Consider the following 19,972-nt stretch of genomic DNA (forward strand, 5'->3'; position numbering starts at 1 on the left):
ATGTTCTCAGGCATTGTTACCACTTTTACAATGTTTTCAACATAGCAAACACTTTCTTCTGTTCTCATGCTGAATTAGGCCACAGTTTAGCTCTTATTTGTTTTTCCCTCTTGATCTGTAACATGCCTGATTTCCTCTTCACACTGCTACTCCCATCTCCACAATTCCCAGATCATTTAGGTTTTGGCTCCTGAGCTCAGTCTGCTATTAAGTTTGCCAGTTCATTCTCTCATTTGGCAACACTTGAGACACAAAGCACACTTAGACAACTCAGCCATTTCACACAGGCACTGAGTAGGCTGCCAGATGGTAATAGCATTCCATCATAACCAAGAAAGACTGTTTCAAATTGAATAGCTAGCAGGAGTATTTCTTGGTAACTACCTAAAAACTTGCAATAATAAGATTAAAATTTTAATAAACAGCTATTAATTATTTAAAATGTTTGTATTATGAATACAGGTTCCTGAGATTTTCCATTTAAATGAAAATGGAAAATAATTTCCTTGATGTTACATTAATAAAATCAGGCTTTTCTACACAGAAATACAAGTTTGGAGGGAAAAAAGACCAACCAAAAGACCCCAAACAAATACAAGATCTCCTCAACACAGCAGAGCAGACATAATGCAAAAATTAAATAACTCCCTGCATACTCTTAGAAACCTCTTTCCAATGTCTTTCTGCAAAGAAATTAAGTTAGCCAAAATCAAGTAAAAATACTGTCTTGAGCCACAGGAAATGCAAGTTCTTTGCATCATTGTCGCTGGGCCTCTTCATTTCTTCTAGAGTCAAGTCAGAGGTTAAGAATAATGACTAAATAACAGCGTGTCTGTTTTTCACAGACCCAATTAACCACGGTTGCAAGTCATATTAGAAAGAGCCTACATATGGACTGCTGGAAACCTTTCAAGACCGATTTTATCTTATATCCACTTTTGCATGAGAATTTCTTTATTTTGTTTGTCTCTTTTGATTAGGATGAATATTTCCTCAAGACATCTTTCCACCAACCACCCCCCTACCCCGAGGATGGACTTCATTTATTGTGCACTCAAAAAGGTTTATTTTGATATTTTTTTCAAAATTGATTTTACGTCCTTTAAATGGAATTTACACATGCGTAAATATTCATTAATTAGTACTGATAGAATGCACGGTAGTAAGATTCGTTCAATTAGTCCTCGGCGCCGTCTTTCGGACACAGCAATAAACCTTGGGATATGGGAATCGCCCGGCAACCATTGCCGCAGGAAAGGGAATCGGTGTGATCGGCGGTCCCCGTGATGGCATCGCTCCGCCAAGCTCCAGGTGAGAGCGGCCGTTCCTCCCGCCCCGCGGGACTGCGGCTCCTGGGATAACGCTGCAGCACCGGACAAAAAAACTCTTCCCCACCCTCTACGTGCGCCTTCCGAGGGACTTCAACCACACACACGCACTCCCCCGCAGGAATGTCACCAAATCTGAACAAAATGCTGCCCTAGCGGAGGGGCTCGAGTCCACCCTTAGGACTGATACTGGATCTACTCAGGAAATTTCAGCACGCACCCTTCGGCTCCTCCCTGCTTCGGAGATCCTAGGTGAAACGGGGACTGTCGCAGCTGGGACCGCAGCCCCTTCGCAGCGGGCGGCTCCAGTGACCCGACGGGCGCCCCGCTTGGCTCCCTGCACACCCCACACCCCCCCAGTCTGACCAGTTCCTCTCACCGGCTCGGCCGCAGGTTTTCCACAGCGCATTCCCAGAGCTCTCCCCTCTCGGAGCGTTTTCACTCGTGGTGCAGCGACACGAGGACGGCTCGAGCTGCCGCGCGCATTCCGACGCTGGTGTTCAGTCCGGGCTCTCTCCGTGTCCACTGGCTCCTGCGGAGTCTCGGGATGATCTCTCCCTCATGCCCACCCCGCAGGGCCCGTGCCCTTCGTTAGACGCAGAGTCCTCCCCCATTCCCGGCTGGCTTCCTGCCATCCAGGGCACAACCTGCGGCTGGCACCGGCAGCTTGCACACCGAGCTACCTGCACGGGGGGGGTTTGTCTCAACCCCCAGCGGGCAGGCTCTGCTTGCGTACCGACACACACAGCAAAAAGGGGATTTATTAAACATCACAACGCAACCAGCTGTCTACTACAAGAATAGAACAAACACTTGAAACCAAACTACAGCCTGTGGAATTCCTGTCCGTGTTGGCAGGCCAGGGCTACATTTCTGAAAATACATGAGAAATAAATCACAACAAGCTCCATTCAAATGAAGCAAAGCAGTGTAAATATGAATTAATCAACATGAAGGGCCAACAAAGGCTGCCCTGAGGTCTCCGCTTGTCCTCACGCAAAGAAATATTTTGATAGAGCTACCTTCTTCCACCATTCCTCTTAAAACTACATCAATTGCTTTTGTTTGGAGATATATGAGAGGTTTTTTTACTGAAAGCAGCTGAAAAGAGTCAGGAGAAGGGAAAGAAAACAGCCCTGTGGTCTGCACAGACAAGTGTGGGCACAGGCCCCTTGGCTTGCTGTGAGTCTTTGAAGGATGTCGATGGCACGGGTGATCTGTGCTACCCGGGCGCGGGGTGGGTCAGTCAGCACGGTTGGTCGCTGCTTCCTCTTGTCCTATTTTAGGGAGCCGGGGGTACTCCCCAGTGATGGAGCCGTGTGATGCTGGTCAGCTGGCCTGAGGAGGGAGGGCTGTGTGGGAAGCGCTCTGATGTTGGCATCCCCGGCTCGCAGCCCCCGTGGTAGGCTGGATATCCTGCTGGGAAACACCAGAGGGCAGCCTTGCCTGAGCCGGAGGCTTGTGCGGGGCCCCAGCGCCCTGCACTGCGATCTGCTCTCATCGGGAAAAGAAAGGCAGTGTAGAATTCAACAGTCCTGTTTTGTTTAGGAACTGCAGTCCGTTGGTAGGGTGGGAGGTTATTTTCATTTTTTTTAATTGATCCTTGTGTTTTCAAGGATTAGCCTTGTCTGCCCTGGCGGGGTATGCAGGACAGATGACAGAGAGTTTACGGATTCAACTTCTTGTGAGTTGTACAGCTCTATTGTGTGCCTATGAGTATGTTTCTCGGGTTTGTATTGCAAGGATTGACGTTGCTTGTTATGTCTGCTTACACACTTTATTTACTATATGTATTTATATATAAACATAAACTACATTTATTTATGCAGTTCTTTACTATGTGAGCAGTGGAGGAGGGTGTTTGTGATGAGCCAGTCAGTCATAAGATGACATATCATTTTACTCCTTCCACAGGATAGATGGGGTTTTTTATGTTGTGGCTTTTTTAAAGAGATGTGTTTTGAAGAGATTCAGATTTCAGTCAAAAAGTGAGTTGGGTGAGATACTCCCAAAAAGCAGGTTTAGGATCATGACCACAGTCAAGGCTAAGGCTAAGAAATAACCATGTGAGGCTGCAGGACCAGGTTGTATGTTAACCAGAACCTACACTTACAGATCCACTGCAACTGTCCTTGTGCCATCACTGCCTGTCTTACCTGCCTGCACAATGAAATGGGAAATCGAATGTAAAACTCTAAAACCAAAAATGACAAAAATTTTAAATGAACAAATCTTGCTGAATCCCTTTGTATGAAAAAGATATGCATATATTTATATACATCCATAAAAAACACTTAATCTACAGAAGTCTTTGATTTTTCTTTTGCATTAATTGAATGTGCAGAGCTGTCAATTGATGCCATTACGTTTTCCGTCTCCAAAATTATATTCTGTTATATATATGTTATATTCCGTCTCCAGTTATATTCTGACTGAGGTTTTTGTTATGTTACTCCATTAGGACGGACGTCTGGCCAGCTGCACTGCTCAGGAGAGATGCCGCTGGACTGCTGGGAAATAAGTAATTGGAAGTGAGAGAGAAATAAAGAGCAGTGATGCCATCACCTCTTGGAACGTGTGCTGCCCTTGGGGCTTTGAAAGGAGATAGCCTTGTTCAGATTTTTTAAAGGCAGTGAAAAGTCTTATCACTGATAACTTCCACTGCCAAGTACATCACCTCTGAAATGCACTCTGAGGGGAAGCACTACTTTGCAACTACTTTTAATGAGACGCATTTCTGGTTTTAAAAATGTCTTTCCCAACTAAAGTCAGAATTACATATTGTAGAGCAATGGCCCCTGGTCCCTCAACTGACAGACAACCCGAGGTCTGAATTCAGGCTATTCCTGCAGTTACCAGGTACCTGTCCATCATCTGAACAAAAAAACCCAGCAAACACAGTGCCAGCAGTAGGCATCACACTCATTGACAAAGATTTCTTCCACAAGGCCAGAGGAGTGCCACAAAAATGATGAGAGGGATGAACTATCTCTCCTCTGAAGAAAGAATGAGAGAACTGAGGATCTTCAGCAGGGAGAAGAGAAGGCTCCAGGGAGACCTGAGAGCAGCTTTCTAGTACCTAAAGGGTACCTACAAGAAAGGTGGAGAGGGAATTTTTACATGGGCATGTAGAGACAGAACACAAGGGAATGGCTTCACACTGACAGAAGGCAAGGTTAGATCAGATATACAGGACTCTTAAAGTTCTAAAAGGATCCTAGGATATCCTGCGTTGGAAGGGGACCACAATAATTGAGTCCAACTCCTGGCCCTGCACAAGACACCCCAAGAATCACACTATGTGCCTGAGAGCATTGTCCAAATGCTTCTTGAGCTCTGTCAGGCTGGTGTTGTGACCACTTCCCTGGGGAGCCTGTTCCAGTGCCCAACCACCCTCTGGGTGAAAAACATTTTCCTGGTTATCCAAGCTAAACCTCTCCTGACACAGCTTCAGGCCATTCCCTCGGGTCCTGTCAGAGGTCACCACAGAGATCAGATCAGTGTGTGCACCTCCTTCTTCTCCTCATGAAGTTGGATTCTAGTATGCTGAATACCCTCTTCTCTCCGCTGATATAAGCAAGTGACCTCAGCTGCTCCTGTATGGCTTCCCCTCTCAACCCGTCATCATCTTCATAGCTCCCTCCTTTGGACACTCTTCAACAGCTTTATATCTATTTTATATCATGGCACCCAGAAGTGCCCCCAGCACTCGAGGTGAGGCCACCCCAGTGCAGAGCAGAGCGGGACAATCCCCTCCCTTGCCCAGTTGCCAATGCTGTGCCTGATGCACCCCAGGACATGGGTGGCCCTCCTGGCTGCCAGGGCACTGCTGACTCATGTTCAGCTTGCCCTCCACAAGGACTCCCTGATCCATTTCCACAATGCTGCTCTCCAGCAGCCCGTGTCCCAGTCTATAAATACATCCAGGGTTGCCCCATCCCAGGTGCAAAATCCAGCAATTGCCCTTGTTGAACTTCACACAGTTGCTAGTTGCCCAGACCTCTGATTTGTCAAGGTCTCCCTGCAGGATATCTCTGCCTTCCAGGGAGTCAATGGCTCCTCCCATTTTAATATCACTAAGGAACTTACTCAGTATCCCTTTCAGTCCTGTATCCAGGTCATTTATGAAGATGTCGAAGAGCACAGGGCTGCGGATATGGCCCTATGGAACCGCACCAAGTGACAGGTCACCAGTCTGATGTCACCTCATTCACTGTAACCCTTTGTGCCTGACCCCTGAGCCAGCTGCTCACCCACCACAGGATGTGTTTATCCACCTGTGTGCTGGACATTTTCTCCAGAAGTGTCCTGTGGGAGACAGCACTGAAAGCTTTATGAAATCGAAAAAGATCACACTAACTGGCTTCCCTTGATCAACTAGGTGGGTTAATGACAACCTCTTCATTACTCTGGAAAGCCCAGGATCCACCTCTGTGTAGGACGGGCTGTCCCATCACTTGTTCTTGCCTCTGGATTTTAGAATAATTTAGTGCCATTTTTTCAAACATTTCTCTTTCATTTTAGAACTGCATTATTTGTTACTTTAAAGTCTGACTGCATGAGTGTGACAGGTGCCATGTAAGTCAGCCACAATGGTCTGCCCTTTAAATTTTGTGACGTGACAGCCCATATTTGCCATTCACAATGCTTCTTGTCTACATCACTGGGGTAGCCAAATGCATCCAGACATTTCAGGCCAGTCTCTGCACCAACTTTTTCCCTGTCTGGTTTTAAAGCCAGAGTATTTACTCTCTACCTCCCCACTGGGGACAGGGAAGATGGGCACAAGGACATTTTGCCTTTGTAAAGGGCCCAGTAAAGTATCCCCTTGGTCCTGTTTAGCAGTAGGGGAATATTAAACCCAGAGAGAGTTCTCTTTGCAATTTTGCTTTGCCAAGAGTTGTTTCATCTGCACGTGTACAAGGATGGGCCTCCATCCTGGGAACACAAAATAACAAGGCATCGTGGTTTAACCACAGCCAGCAGCTATGCACCACAGAGCTGCTCATTCACTCCACCCTCCCACCACCCTGGTGAGAGGGCAAGGAGCATCAAGGGAAAAAAAACCCAATAAAACTCATGGGTTAAAAAAAGATATTGATCATGTCCCTGGGGCCCCAAGCACACTGTACCCAGTGGTGGCATTGACAGGGCCAGTAGAACATCTCCTTTCTAAGCAAAAGGCTATGGTGTGCCATTGGGAACAGGGGCCTTGTGGAGGAGATGATTACAAGTACCACAGGGTTTTTGCTTTGGGGGTGAATTTCCAGCAGTAAATTTTGGGAAAAATATCTTGCATTTAGATAAGAGCGTGTTGCACTAGTTAGGACATCAAACATGGGTTGTCCTCTCACTGGTTGTCTCCTATGGGTGGGTTTTCCATGACTTGCCTATAAAGCCAAAAACCAGACTAATCTTGTGGCTAGCATTAATAAGTTCCTGGATCAAGTAATGGTGCCCTGACAGTGGAAACCACAAATCTGAATCGAGCCCTTGAAAAACATCCTTCTTAGATGGGTGCTGTGCTGGAGGGAGGTGTGAGGGGGACAGGCAGGATGGCAGCCAGAATTCACAAGGGCCCAGTTTAACACAGTCATCTACTCAGAGCAGAAGCAAAACAAGCCAGTTGTTATGAATACATATCTCTATCTTCTTACCATTTTAACGGGAAAAAAAGAAGATGCCAGGAGCTTTCAATAACCATGCTTTTCATGGTAAGCTGGAGAAACACAGCAATCCTGATCTGGAGCAGATGGTAAGGTATGAGCTTCAACAGTTGTTGTGGGTTTTCCTATGTTTGCTTCTAAAGTCTGAGAATGCACTTTCCCTTCTCACAGGTTTTTGGGGTTAGGTGGTTCAGTAAAGGGGCTCCCTATTATCAGCTTGGTATCTGGGGCTGGGCAGGTGGAAGATTTGGGCAGCTGGGCTCAGCCACATCATCACTGTGATCAGGTGTCCTTGACTTAGGGTGGAAGCAGACATATAAACAGATTTCTGCTGCTTCTTAAAGAAATTAATTGTTTCAATAAGAAGGGATGATGGGCTCTAAGATTAGGTCATTTTTCTTTTGGTTTGAAAGAGAAAACTAATGAGAAAAAAATCACAGCACCAAAACTTCACTGCTTTTTATTGCTCATTTTCCAGCCCAGCTCTGGACTGGAAAGCCCAGCCCCTGGCCAGGCACATCTTTGCTCCTCAGTGATTTCCCCGAGGAGGTAGATAGCAAGTAAGGGAAAGAGGAAACTATAAGGCAGCAGACATAGGAAAAACATACAAAAACGCTGTTATAATTAGATCCCTTCAACTACACCAGTGAGAAAACAGAAGGGTCTATGCATGCACCATAGTTACTGCCGACAGAGATACACGCTACAGGGAGGCACGCTACACCAGAGCCGCGCTACTTTGCGGGGCAGCAGCACCAGCGGCACGGCCGGCGCCCGGAGCACGGGGCACGGAGCAGAGCCTGCGGCCGGACACTGCCCCGGGATCCCGCTGCGACCCAGGGCGAGCGGGGCGGGGCAGCCCCTTGCCCCCCGCACCGCCAAGGGTGCCGGCGGAGCCCCTGGCAGCGCCCCCGGCCGCGGGAGCGCTCTCCACAAAATCGGATTCCTCGGCACAAGCCAATAATTACACACTCAGGAGAGGCACTGGTTGTTTATTTCAGAGCTGCGCGAGCTCCGTGGTATTCCAGAGATGGAGCGCGCCGTGCCGGCCTTGCCGCTACATTATTTACACACACAAGTTAGGAGTCAGTGACTTCTCAAGTACAGCTCCGCTATCACGATTACTCGGAAATTTCCATACCTTAATACACCCCAGATAATTTCTACGCATGCTCAGGGGAAAGGTTTTCACCTGGTCAGGGATTTTTTTATCTACAGGCGTGATTTTAAGTATCATAATGCACATAGTTCAGCTATAGGATACATGGAGCTTGAGTGTATTGCCAAGTTATCAATGTATGTAACATTAACATCTTGATGTACTACATCCGCACAGCTTGTTAGTTCCCGGATGTCCTGAACCAGGCGATGCTAGCCGCTCCCTGTTCCACTGATTACGTCTCCTTTCTTGCTGATTAGGCTTGAAAGTATACAAAGATCTTACGCCGAAGCACATCCTCATTAAGTCAATCTTGATACACTCCACATTTTGCGACAGACGGGCAGGTCCGCCCTTCCCCCCGAGCAGCACGGGGACGCAGGCTCCCGCCGGCGGCACAAGCCCTCCTTCGTCCAGGATGCCCGCTGGGAATGCTCAGTGGGAGCTGGCAGCCAACGCGGGGGCGGGCCGCGAGTGAGCAGCGCTGGGGCGGCGGGTTCAAGTTCGGGGTGTCCCGCAGTGGGGAGCCTGTCCCCATACCCTGGTTGTCATGTGGGATCGCAACAATTGCAATCACATGTGAGGCTGGACTGTCCTGCCGTGTGATCTTTGAGGTCCCTTCCAACCCCAGCCATTCTATGGCTGAGTATTGTGTATATGTGTTTACTTTGCTTTATCACAGAGCTCACTAATCCACGTTCTAAAAATAAAGTAAAAAATTAAAAAAAAAAAAAAAAGAAAAGAAAGAAAAAAAGAGAAAAAAATAGAATTCCAACACCGCAGTGTTGAAAGGAAATAGTAATTTCATAATGATGGCGTTTGACAGAAATCCAGCCACAAACAGCCACTGGGCTGGAATGCAGCTTCACGGTGTTACAGCAGCCTTCAGCACGGTGCTGGTACTAAAACGTATCACCAGGCTTGTGCCGTCGTTGGGACACTGCCCTGCTGTGAATTTTGTTCCCCTGATACCGACTGTTTCTGTTGGGAGAGGTAAGTTTCAAAAGGACCCAGCTGATTAGAATTTGGCCTTTAATTTCGCTTAACTACTGTGAATTTAATTCTCCGCCCCACCCATGCACCTCCTGCTCCTTCCCTGTCTCTGACAGAGGGAATTCTTCAGAACACAAGAGATATCGATATAAGTAGGATAAACTGCTATACACCCTTCAAATAAAGCAGACTCAAGGGAGTTCATGAGAACTGCTGGAAAGAAACAGAAGGTGCATTATGTGAAAAACAAGTATATTGCTCAGGAGCCATCCCTCTATGAAGATGAAGGCTGAGTTCTTCGAACCACATCATTTTGTCAGTTTCTGAAGTTGCTCCTCTCATGCCAAAGTGTCTATCGGAATAAGCTTTGACCATGTCAAAAAGCAGTGAATAAGTACATTTCCTCAGCCACTGCCTATGAAGGCATGGCCCAGAGCCACACAGTCCGCAAGTCACTTCATATTTTAAAACCAGATTTTGAGAAGGCCTGCAGCCATCCAGGAGCAGAAAGAAGACAGGCAGAGTGAGGAGATAAACTGGGGAGGATCAGAAGCAGCAGCAAGAGAAAGAGCAGAAAAAGGGAGGTTTTTTGCATGGCATTACAGCAAGCACACCTGTGAAAAGGCTCTGCTGTTGCCTATTATTATTAGTGGGGAGAAGGAAATATGAGCTCTCACCTCCAGGGAGAGATGTGCTGGCATACTCCAGCACAACTGGAAAGACCAGTTTCAGTGTGGAAGAGAAAGAGCATAATTAATGAGGTTTTCAAGGCTGTATGCACTCTGCTGGGCTGCAGAGTCAGTTGCAGTCCCCCAGCTGTTAAAGCTTAAGGAATAATGTCCATCCAGCTTGCTGCCTGCACCTCCCCTTTCATTATAAAATGTTCCCAAATTGCAGGCAAAGGCTTTTGTCCCCATGGCACACTGCTGCTAGTGCCAGTGGCACTGCTGCTGCCATGCCTGCCTTCATGTGGCAAGTAAGTGCTGGTGGATGGCAAGGTGTGGAATGAAGGACAAAAGGCTCCCTAAAGCTGCTTCTTAGCAAGAATTAGTGCTGCCCTACTCAGCACCTTCTAATCCTGCTTTTGCACTGCAGACTGGCTTGCCCTCCTCACCTACGACAGGCATATGCTCTGCACGCACTGTTGTCTGCTAAAAAAGCTTGCAGTCACCAAAATGAAGCCCCTGCCTTTTGGCAGGAAAGTGGCCCGGACTCTGCAAATGCCCAGCTGATGGCACTGTGTCTTCGTCAGTCCACCTGTCTGGAGGAGAGCAGTGGGTTACCTGCCTGTGATCAGTGCCTAGAAGGATTGCTGTAGCACCGAACATAGTCCATGACCTGCCATTTTTACCCTCCAGTTAACATTGAACAGGGGTGCTGGCACCTGAAAACTTTGCAGAGGAGGAAGCTCTTGTGCACACAGAGACCTTAGCCTGGGCGCAACGGAGCTGGAGGCTGTGACATGGACAGTGTGCAGAAAAAATCACGTTGCCAGAGGTTTATGTCCAAAAAGGAGACAGAGGATTCCTGTAACTTTATTCATGAACAAAGAGAGAGGCCATGGGGCATTTCCCCCTGGGGTGTCTCAAACTGTTGGAGGATGCAGCCTCCTTTTTTTCCTAATTTCCCAGTAGCATCACCCTCTTCCTTTCCCCATTGGCTAAGGTACTTGCAAGGTATGGACTTCCTGATCCGTGTACTGTATGCCTCTCTTAAGATGCAACCCCCTTTTTGTATATTAAATGATATTCATATTCTACTAATCTTTGTTCTTATTCTCTAAGTTCAGGAATTTAGCACGACCTTGGCTGAGCAGCAGTCCATGTAAATTAGTAGTATTTTCTGAAACTGATCGTTTCTCCTGTTACTTCCTTATCTACAAATCACACAGTCTGTTTGTAAATACACCTTCATCTTATTTCTTTCAAGAGCAACCCTGGCTCTCTTTTTGGGAGCTGTGGGTGGTCTGAAAGCCTGAGGAGCAGCTGGTGACAGCCCCACATCTTCCTCCCTAGGACAGCCAGCTATGACTGCAGCCGAACATCATCAGCACTTTCTAGTAAAGAAAGAGATTAGCCAGTCCTCTTCCACTTCCCCACAGTGTCTGCCTGCTCTCTGGGGGAGAATGAACCATGCTGCAATTAGTTGGAGATTTCCCATGCCCAAGGTGGCCACCCTGATCAGTGAAGAAGCTCCACAGCTCCTCGAGAGGGTGCAGCTGTTGCCAGAGACCTGAAATGGAAATCAGACTGTCATAGTGCTCAAGAAAGCATCTGTGTACAGTGTACACCTTCCTTCAAGGAAGGGAAGTGGCTGAGCATGTGGACAGCAAAAGCACAGGGTGAGTTTCATGTGTGGCATGAAGATCAACTGTCTGTTCAAAGAATAGAAAAAAATAGGACTGCAGCGATTGAGGTGAGGTAAGAAAGGTGATTCAGGGATGTGATCCTCAAGGAGAAAAAGAGAGTCATAAAAAGGTTAGAAGTCACATTTCTGCACTTCTGTGAAGGCAGTGTTGCATATATTTGTGTGACCACTTCAGGAAGCAGTAATGGATGAAGGATCTGACCCTTTAACTTCTCAGATCTTGCAGTGAATTCTGGCTGCACAGCAAAAGAAGATTCGCAGCAGGAAAAAAACCACAGCACTTTTTGGGCTTGATGAGCCATAAATCTCCTTAAGGACAAGAAGCTGGGGAGCATGAAAGGGTGTTATAATCCTGTCCTACACTTACTGTAACTGAAACTCGGAGGCAGCAGATCACCTTTGCCCCAAATGCTAATTTTCTGCTACCTCCCAGAGAGCAATAACCTCTGGTGCATCACCTTGGGTTGCAGTCTGATAAGGAGGAGGAAAGGACAGGAGCTGGGGGAGGTCAGGTACTGTCAATGCCAGTGCTTTGTGCACAGTCTTCTGGCTCTGGACTGGGCCAGTCAGGAGGTGAGCTTCTCATCTGTTCACACTTCTGGCAGCACTCATAGGCTGGCTGTGTCCAGTAAAAAATCATGTCAGGTGTGTGCACCACAGGCTGTGGAGGGGACAAATGCTGACACAAATCAGCCCTGCCTTGGAGGAGGAGAGAAGTGGGGCACACAGGGTTGACATCTGTCAGAAAGTCATCAAGCTGGCAACAGTCCTTTAGGCAAGAGGCTGGCAAAGCTCACAGCAACCCTGGCACATTGTGAGTCCACCCTCCGGGCAGGCTCAGAATGCAGAGGGGGCACTGAGAACAGGTCTCAGGAAGGGTCACTGGAAGCCATACCACCCAGCTGCAGCACCACATCTCATCTCAGAATAAGGCTTTCCAGGGCTGGAGCTGGCCCAAGAGGTGCCTTTGAAGACTGGAGACTTCATTGCACTAGGATTGTTTTTGTGGTGAAAGATTTCATGTCATGGGCTCTAATAAGATGAACTGCCCTTTGCTGGTTTGTTAAAAACCTAGATTAGATATAAAAGAGCAGTTTGTTCTTACAGGAGAAATTAGAGCAGAAAAAAATGTTGCCTTTTCCTTTCAGAGAGCTGCCCTGTCTCCAGTTAGGACCGTGAGAGGGAGCACCATTGCTGGGGAGCTTCCAAACCCAGGGAGTGCTGTGCATCCATGCATGCTGTGAGAAGCAGTTGTACATTGTCGGGGCATTAAAGAACATTAAATTACATTCCCTAATGAGCTCTGAGCTGCTGGTCCTCCATTTTCTAGGAGCTGACTCAAACAGTCGAGCATAGCTGGTTTGGTTTCCTGATCTTCATGCGTAGGGGTAAGAACAGGCCTAGTGCCCCACAGGAATAAACATGGCTCAATGCACTGAGTTGAGCTGAGCTGAGTTATTTATGGAGGATACGGCAGAGCCAATGTGCTGCCGAACAGCCATGGTGTTTCTCCCAGTTGAGGTCTGTGAGGGAAGCTGTGGGCAGCCTAAAACCTTCACAGCTGGCATGTGTAACCATGCCATTCTGGCTCTGCTTGGGGGAAGGGGACATGGAAAATTTTCTCATCAGCATGGGTCTGAGCAGAGAAATTGCTCCTGCTGACAGCCCCCAGTGAAAATCATTTGCTGGCTTCTTTGTAGTGTTGCTTAATAGAACGCACAATGAGTTTCAGTGAATATGCATTTCCTGTGATGCTATTTTGGTGTCAAAATTACTCCATCAGCAGCCTGTTTAAAATGGGGTTATGATGGAGCACCGGTCTTATTAGCTAATTGTGCCTGCTAGTCTGTGGCTCTGTATTTCACAGTCATATTACAATGGTTGGATGATGGGCTCTGCAGCCAGGATACTTTTAATTCCCCCTGGATTTTATTATTGTGACTGCAAAGGAAGGAACAGAATAGCAGATGAAGCTGTTGCTGTTTAGGCTTATGATGCTGCCTATGCCTGGTACTGAGCTGTGCCCTTAGGCTGAATGAGTTGGCAGGACTCATCTGCAAGAGCGAAAACAAAAATTTTGTATTTGTCTAGGTTTTGTGATACAAAAATTTTAACCCTTTGGCTCAGGAGCAGCTGCTCTTTTTTTTTTCCAAAGAGTAGACTACTTCAGTGTGAAGTGCTAATAAGTTTTAACAGCTTCCACCTGCACAAGCACACCATAGGGATATCTGGACATATGACATACTCAGTACCCCGTGCCTAATGTTTTAGCACTATCACAGCAAGGTGCTCTGTGTCCTAGCCTGCAGCACTGCATCATTTATTACCGGACCTTCTTAACATTTTTTGTATCAGAACAAGCAGCAAGGACAGCTCTTCCCCCTTGCAGACACTCAAGGGAGTCTTCTCCTTCTGCTGCAAATCCAATGAGATCAGACAGAAAGAGATCATTTGTCTTCATAGGACTTTTCCAAACACTTCCATGCAAATGCTTAATTCTAGCCAAAGCAACTTAGTTTTGGGTTTGTTTTTTTTTTTATTTCCAGCAACAGTTGTGTTCATTACAGCAGCTGTAATTGGTAAAGGCAAGCACAAATACTCACCCTGCAAAGAAACACTCCACTGCCATCCCTCCAGAAGCATGGTATAGATAATGCTCTTGGATCCCCTCTGAGCTTTCCACTTCAGAGGAGGGTCTCTGCGTTCTGGCACTTCATTGCTACTTTACTGCCCTTTCCAGATTAGCTTTTCCATTGCCTTTTCCATACTTAACTGCTTTTCTACCCTGATCCCTCCAGTAAGATTAGCTGGAAAAGATCTGCAGGACTTTAATGGGCGTGGGCAGAGCTACAAGGTACATGTAAATAGAAGGCTGGCCCACAGCAGCCTGGACACCAAGCAAGGTTTCCCCATTGCTGGGACTTACCCCAACTGATGTCCTGCCTCTGGCTTGGCAGGTCATCAGTCCATTCCCTCCTTCCCCCCAGTTCCTTCACCATGTCATGGCTGGAGCCCTTCTGGAGCCCCACCACAGTGTGTGACCACATTATCAAATGTTTAGCTTATTTCAAACAAGAGTTCATTGCCCCTGTGGCTCAAAACCTCAATGTGTGCTTTTTACTTGCCTTGTTATGTGCTATTCTTAAACTAAGTTCAGATGGTGATTATGGAACGGTGGGGGGCCCTGGCCCATGAGCACACTGTATAGTTCTCCTACACTCTTCATTCAAGCTTTGATTCCTTATTATTTCTTCAAGAAGCTTAATAGCTTTTCAAACTGTTCATCTTCTGGGAAATTCAGACCTGCAAGCACTTATGCTGGTCTTTTGGGGGAGAAAATTATATTTTTATAAAGCTGTCAAGCTTCATCTTCATCATAAACAGCATGAACCTCACATGCTCTTCTGGCAGGCTGGTCTCCTGCTGCAATGCAATACAGATCCTTCTGAGGTTTTCTTGTCCTAATGTTGTCCCATAATGCAGAGATCCAACACCACAGCTTTCAAAAGCAAGCTGTGATGCTCCTCGCCTGGAGGCAGTAGAGCTTCTGTGACCATAAGAAGGAAGAACTCCTCCGCAGCCCTCCTACCCAACCTTTCAGAACAGGCAGCAAACTCATGCTCTGAAATGCTTTTCCTTCATTCAGCAATGTTCAACACTAGGTACTAAAGTTAGGTTTCTTGTTGTCACTAGAGATAGTGCAATTTTGAGAGATTTGAAAGAGACCCAGCACCCTTCCAACAAGTGGATTTTTCTTCTTGCAGAAAGCAGGCACAGTGAACTACCAAGACCCAGTAAAGGACTGGAGATGATTTTCTAGTGGAGGACTGAGTTTTCAGATATTTTAACTATCAGAAGAGGAATGAGTCTGAGGTGTTCACATCTGTATCATCTCCCTTGCACGGGTTGCAACTTCCACCCAATTCATTGCCTCTTGCAGCTGCAGAGAGGCATTTTTAGCTCCCAATTTCACACATAGCCTTACCTGCCCCTATTTCATCCATCCATCCATCCTCCTGCAGTATCTGAGTGCCGACTGATCTTTAATGTACTTGGCCTTCATGGCATCCCCTTCCTTGAAGAAAGCGAGGCATGAAGAGAGCAAGTGTAGGTCCCAGGCTACAGAGGAGGTCTGTGGTGGAGCAGCAGTGTGTTGGCCCCAGGCAGGTGTCCATATCTTTGAGCCATCCTTTTCTTACCTGGAAGCAAAGGTGGGGGTACACAGCAGGCCCTTGCAATCAGGAGAAGTAGCCAGACCACCCTACTCATCTGGCATTGCCAATGACTAGCAAATGTTCTTTGTCTAAGGTTTGTGTTCAGGACTTAATAGTTAAAACTAGAATACAAGTAAGAGCTATCAGAAAAGTAAGGAAAAACAGGGGACATCTTATCACTATTTCTGAGACGTGGCAGCATTTTTATTTTCCTAGGGCACAGGGTTCAGGTCTGTGATTTCTTCTTCAGAGGACTGCAGTGTGAAATACCTGCTCACCCATTTATTTGTCTCCCACTTGATTACTGTCAGCTGAGGTAGTGAGATACTACAATTCAGTAGCTTCTGTCACAGGCTTTATTTCTAGCTTTGACTGCTCTGGCAAGGGTCTCAGAATATGCTCTGGTGCTGTATTTTCTTCCATTTTATTTTTAGTGTATCTAAGGTAAACAAGAGTAAGCACTAGATGAAGATTATGCAGTAATCTGCAGTAATCTGTCAGAAAACCAGCTTTTTTAGGTTTTCTGTGTGCAGGAGTGCAAGCTCCATCCATTTCACACATTCTTAATTTAAACAGTAATTAGAAATTCTAAATAATCTCTCCCTAGGCACTAGCTAATCTTCATTAAACATCTAAATACCAGGGACTAAAACTGGGTCAGCTCCTTAGTGGCCTGCGGTGGAGAGAAGGAGCCATGCCAGACTCCAGCAGCACAGGATCTGGGCTCCCTGGCTCAGAGAAGGATCCCCTTTGCTGCACACTAAATGCTGCATAGAGAGGGCCCCATCCTCTCCACGCAGAAGAGCTTGTTCAGTGGCCAAGGACCTGTATTGTGTTGCTAGCAAGCAGACTGGTCCTTCATCTCCAGTGGGACAGCAGGGCTTTTCAGGGAGCAGGGATCTGAGGAGGCATTTGCCTGTGCTGTTCTGCAATTGCCAGTGCCAGGGACTGAGTCCCAAGGCTAAGTAAACGGAGGTACATGCCCACTGCATGCAGAATGTCTTGGCAGTGGGAACTGCTGTGTGGTTGAAGGAAAAATCCTGCATCTGCAGCTCCAGTCCTCTGTCTCCAGGTCCCTGCTCACAGCAGGAGAGCAGTTTTCTTCCACACACCACCACAGTAACCTGAAGTTTTCCTTCCTTTCCTTTCCATGTCCCATTCTGTTCTCTCTGCATGTGCTTCTCTCCCTAGCCTTCTGCAGCCCACCTTTAGGTGCTTGCTTTTTTTTTTTTTTCTCCTGGAAGTCATGAAACTCGTTTCAGAGCACCAATCTCTGCAGACAGTACTTCAGTCCCTCACTGCTAGAGAAGGTGAAGAAAGCTAAACAATTCCTGTTCTGCAGTTCTGACACAGGCAAAATACAGTGGAAACCAGACAGGGTTTTTACAACATGTATGTTTTGTGCCTCCTGACCCTAACACCTCTGCTGATGAAGGGTATCTCTGGAGCCTCTTTTGCTCCAGGCAACTAAGCCCATCTAGCCAAGCAGCTTCACTGTTAATAAACCATGAAATAGACACTCCGAGCCAAGGGGACATACCTTCACAGGAACTGCAGAACACTGACACGCAGCAGAACACTTTGGGTTCATAGCATGGGACCCTGCCTGTGTGCAGAGGTCCTACCCGATGGGCTGTCCAGTCCTTTTCCTCCTGATGGTATTGACTGGTCGGCCTCAACGGCATCAGCCTAAGCAGCAGCAGTTTCCAGATAAAGTAAATCATCTTATGCAAAGGCAGTACTGAAGTGGTTTGCAGTGAAGAGTAATAGAAGCAGAAGACATGGTTCAGCTTGGCTTATTAGTGCATTAGTGCAAAAAAAGAAAACGGCAGCAAAAAGCAGAAATCTGCTGTGCCTATGGGATAGAGAAGGGAAGGAACCTTTATGACTGTATGTGCCTCTGTTACTGCTTCTACTCACCATTCATCTTTGGACATCCAAGCTCATTAGAACAGCTGTGCAGTGGGGAGTGTGTACAGGACCTTGAAGAACAAGGAAGTGCCACAAGAGGTGCTGTGCTGGGATATGCAACTTGAATGGCTGATAATGCATAACAAGATTTCCTTCATGCCTCCCTACTGTGCATTGCCCCATAGCTGTCCTGGTAAGGCAAAGCATAGGTTATGAGCCAGTATGCTCCAGAGAGCCTTATGAGCCCTGAGAGTCCTGCTTCCTGGGTATGAGCAAGGACTTCTCTGCATGTGTGACCACAACTTCCCCTTCCACAGCGAAGAACTTTCCAACAGCTTCTGTACGTGACTGACCTTCAGCACACCCTGTAGCCTATCAGAGAGGCTGAGGAACATGGTGATGGGTGACACTGTTGGCCTAAAGGGGCAATTTCCAACACGCTGGAGAGAAGCTGAGGAGCAGATGTGAGAGGATCACTGAGGATCAGTGAGAAGAAAGACAGCAAAAATATCCTGACTTTGGTCTACCAAACCCCATTCACACGCTCATCTCAGAAAACATTAACATCAGAATGCTTTTCTTGGCACCAGGACAGTATGTCCAGTGTTACTGCAGCTACTCAACTAAAGGGCAGGGACAGAGTAAAGTAAAACTTCAGCAAAAATTTGGCTTGCTTCTCAGGAACATGAGATTGTATTGTTAAGAAGAGCAGGGCTTACACACACCGCATGGAAGACATAGAAATTTCTTTCTTACTTAAAAGGAAAACTTTATTTTGATACATTAAAAAATCTATACATTTCTTAGACTAAAATACAGTTTTGCATCAGTATCCTGGCACAATGTCAGTTTACACAGAAAATCTAAGATTAGATCAGCACTGTTAATTTCTTTTATCTTCTTGCATTCACAGCTTGCAGTATAAAATACTTTAAGTTCTCCAGACAACAATAAACAGTGTCACATTTACTTTTCCCATTCTCAAAGGAGGTGGCATTCCACTGGAAAAAGGAGCACTTGTTAGTTGATCTTGATTCAATGTAAATCACTAAGCCAGTCCAGGGGTTTGATTGCCCTGTTAGAAGTATGAGTGAAGTAGGATGAAAAATTCATTTCCAGATGAAGCTTTGATGGACTATGACAATGCAAGTACTGTCAAGCCTTTAAAATCTGTTCAGAAGATTTTCCTTTTTCCTTAGGGTAGTTTCTGTAATCAGCAACACAATCCATTATATAGAAATAATTTTCTTCTGCAGGTATAGGACTCCACCTTCATTTTGCTCTGAAGAGCTCCAGAGTAAAATAAAAGCAGGACACCGGAAATGTTGCTGTGAGATATCTGAATTGGAATGTGAATTTTCTTAACTACTGCAAAAATTCAGTGGAATATTTTCTACCTGCTCTCCATGGCTCCACCTAACTTCTGGCAGCTGCTTTCTAGCCTACATTAGAAACAAAACTACCTTTCTGTTTTCTCTTCCCTCACTCCCCAAAGAGACACTGTGAAATTGTCTGTGGCGCTGTTTTTCAAATGAGATACTCTCCCGTTTCAGTCTGAGCAGCAGGGAGGGACCCAGCTAATACTAACATGGAGCACACGTGGTATTTGAGAGTTAAAAAACATGGTTATAGTGGGAACTCCAGTCAGTGCACGACTTCTGCTGGGTTTCATAAGTAGTCCTAATTCCTAATTTCATAAGTAAGTCCTAATTTCACCAAACCTTCCTGAAATAAGGTGTCCCTATTCCCACTCAAGCCAGAGAGGAGAGGTGGTACACTTGAGGAACAGTAGCCCCCTATGCTGCCAGCATAAAACAGGAATGCTGTTAGGTATCTACTTGTAAGTCACATACTTAGAGAGGCCATTGACAAAATCAGGCTAGTTCTGTTAAAGTGAGCTGGTACTTTTACTCTGAATTCTTGCAGCTTTGGTTCTAAGGCAAGTCCCATGTTTCTATTGAAAAGTACCAAATGCTTCTAACACCAGATTCTGCTCATCACACTCAAATATGATGACTTGACCTCAGTGAGGACAGGGGAGTAGAATCTGATGGGTGTTTGCTGGTTTTCTGCTAGTTCCATTTTAACAGATGTCTGTCGAATGCCACATAGTTTAGCCTCCAAAAAGGTATTTTCAGATCAATTCGTGCTACCAATTGTCCCGAGAAATATTTTCATAATCCTAGTCTCTGAGGAGCTTTGGCTTGATTGTATCAGATTGCAAGACTCATCACAGCTCCATCCCAGACCAGAAATTTTGCCTTTTATACATGACCCACATCACAAGAGGCATGTTTCACCTCTTCTCTCATCTCTTTAAATATAAAAGAAAAA

The sequence above is a fragment of the Aphelocoma coerulescens genome (assembly GCF_041296385.1).
Source record: "Aphelocoma coerulescens isolate FSJ_1873_10779 chromosome Z unlocalized genomic scaffold, UR_Acoe_1.0 ChrZ, whole genome shotgun sequence".
NCBI classification, from domain to species: Eukaryota; Metazoa; Chordata; class Aves; order Passeriformes; family Corvidae; genus Aphelocoma; species Aphelocoma coerulescens.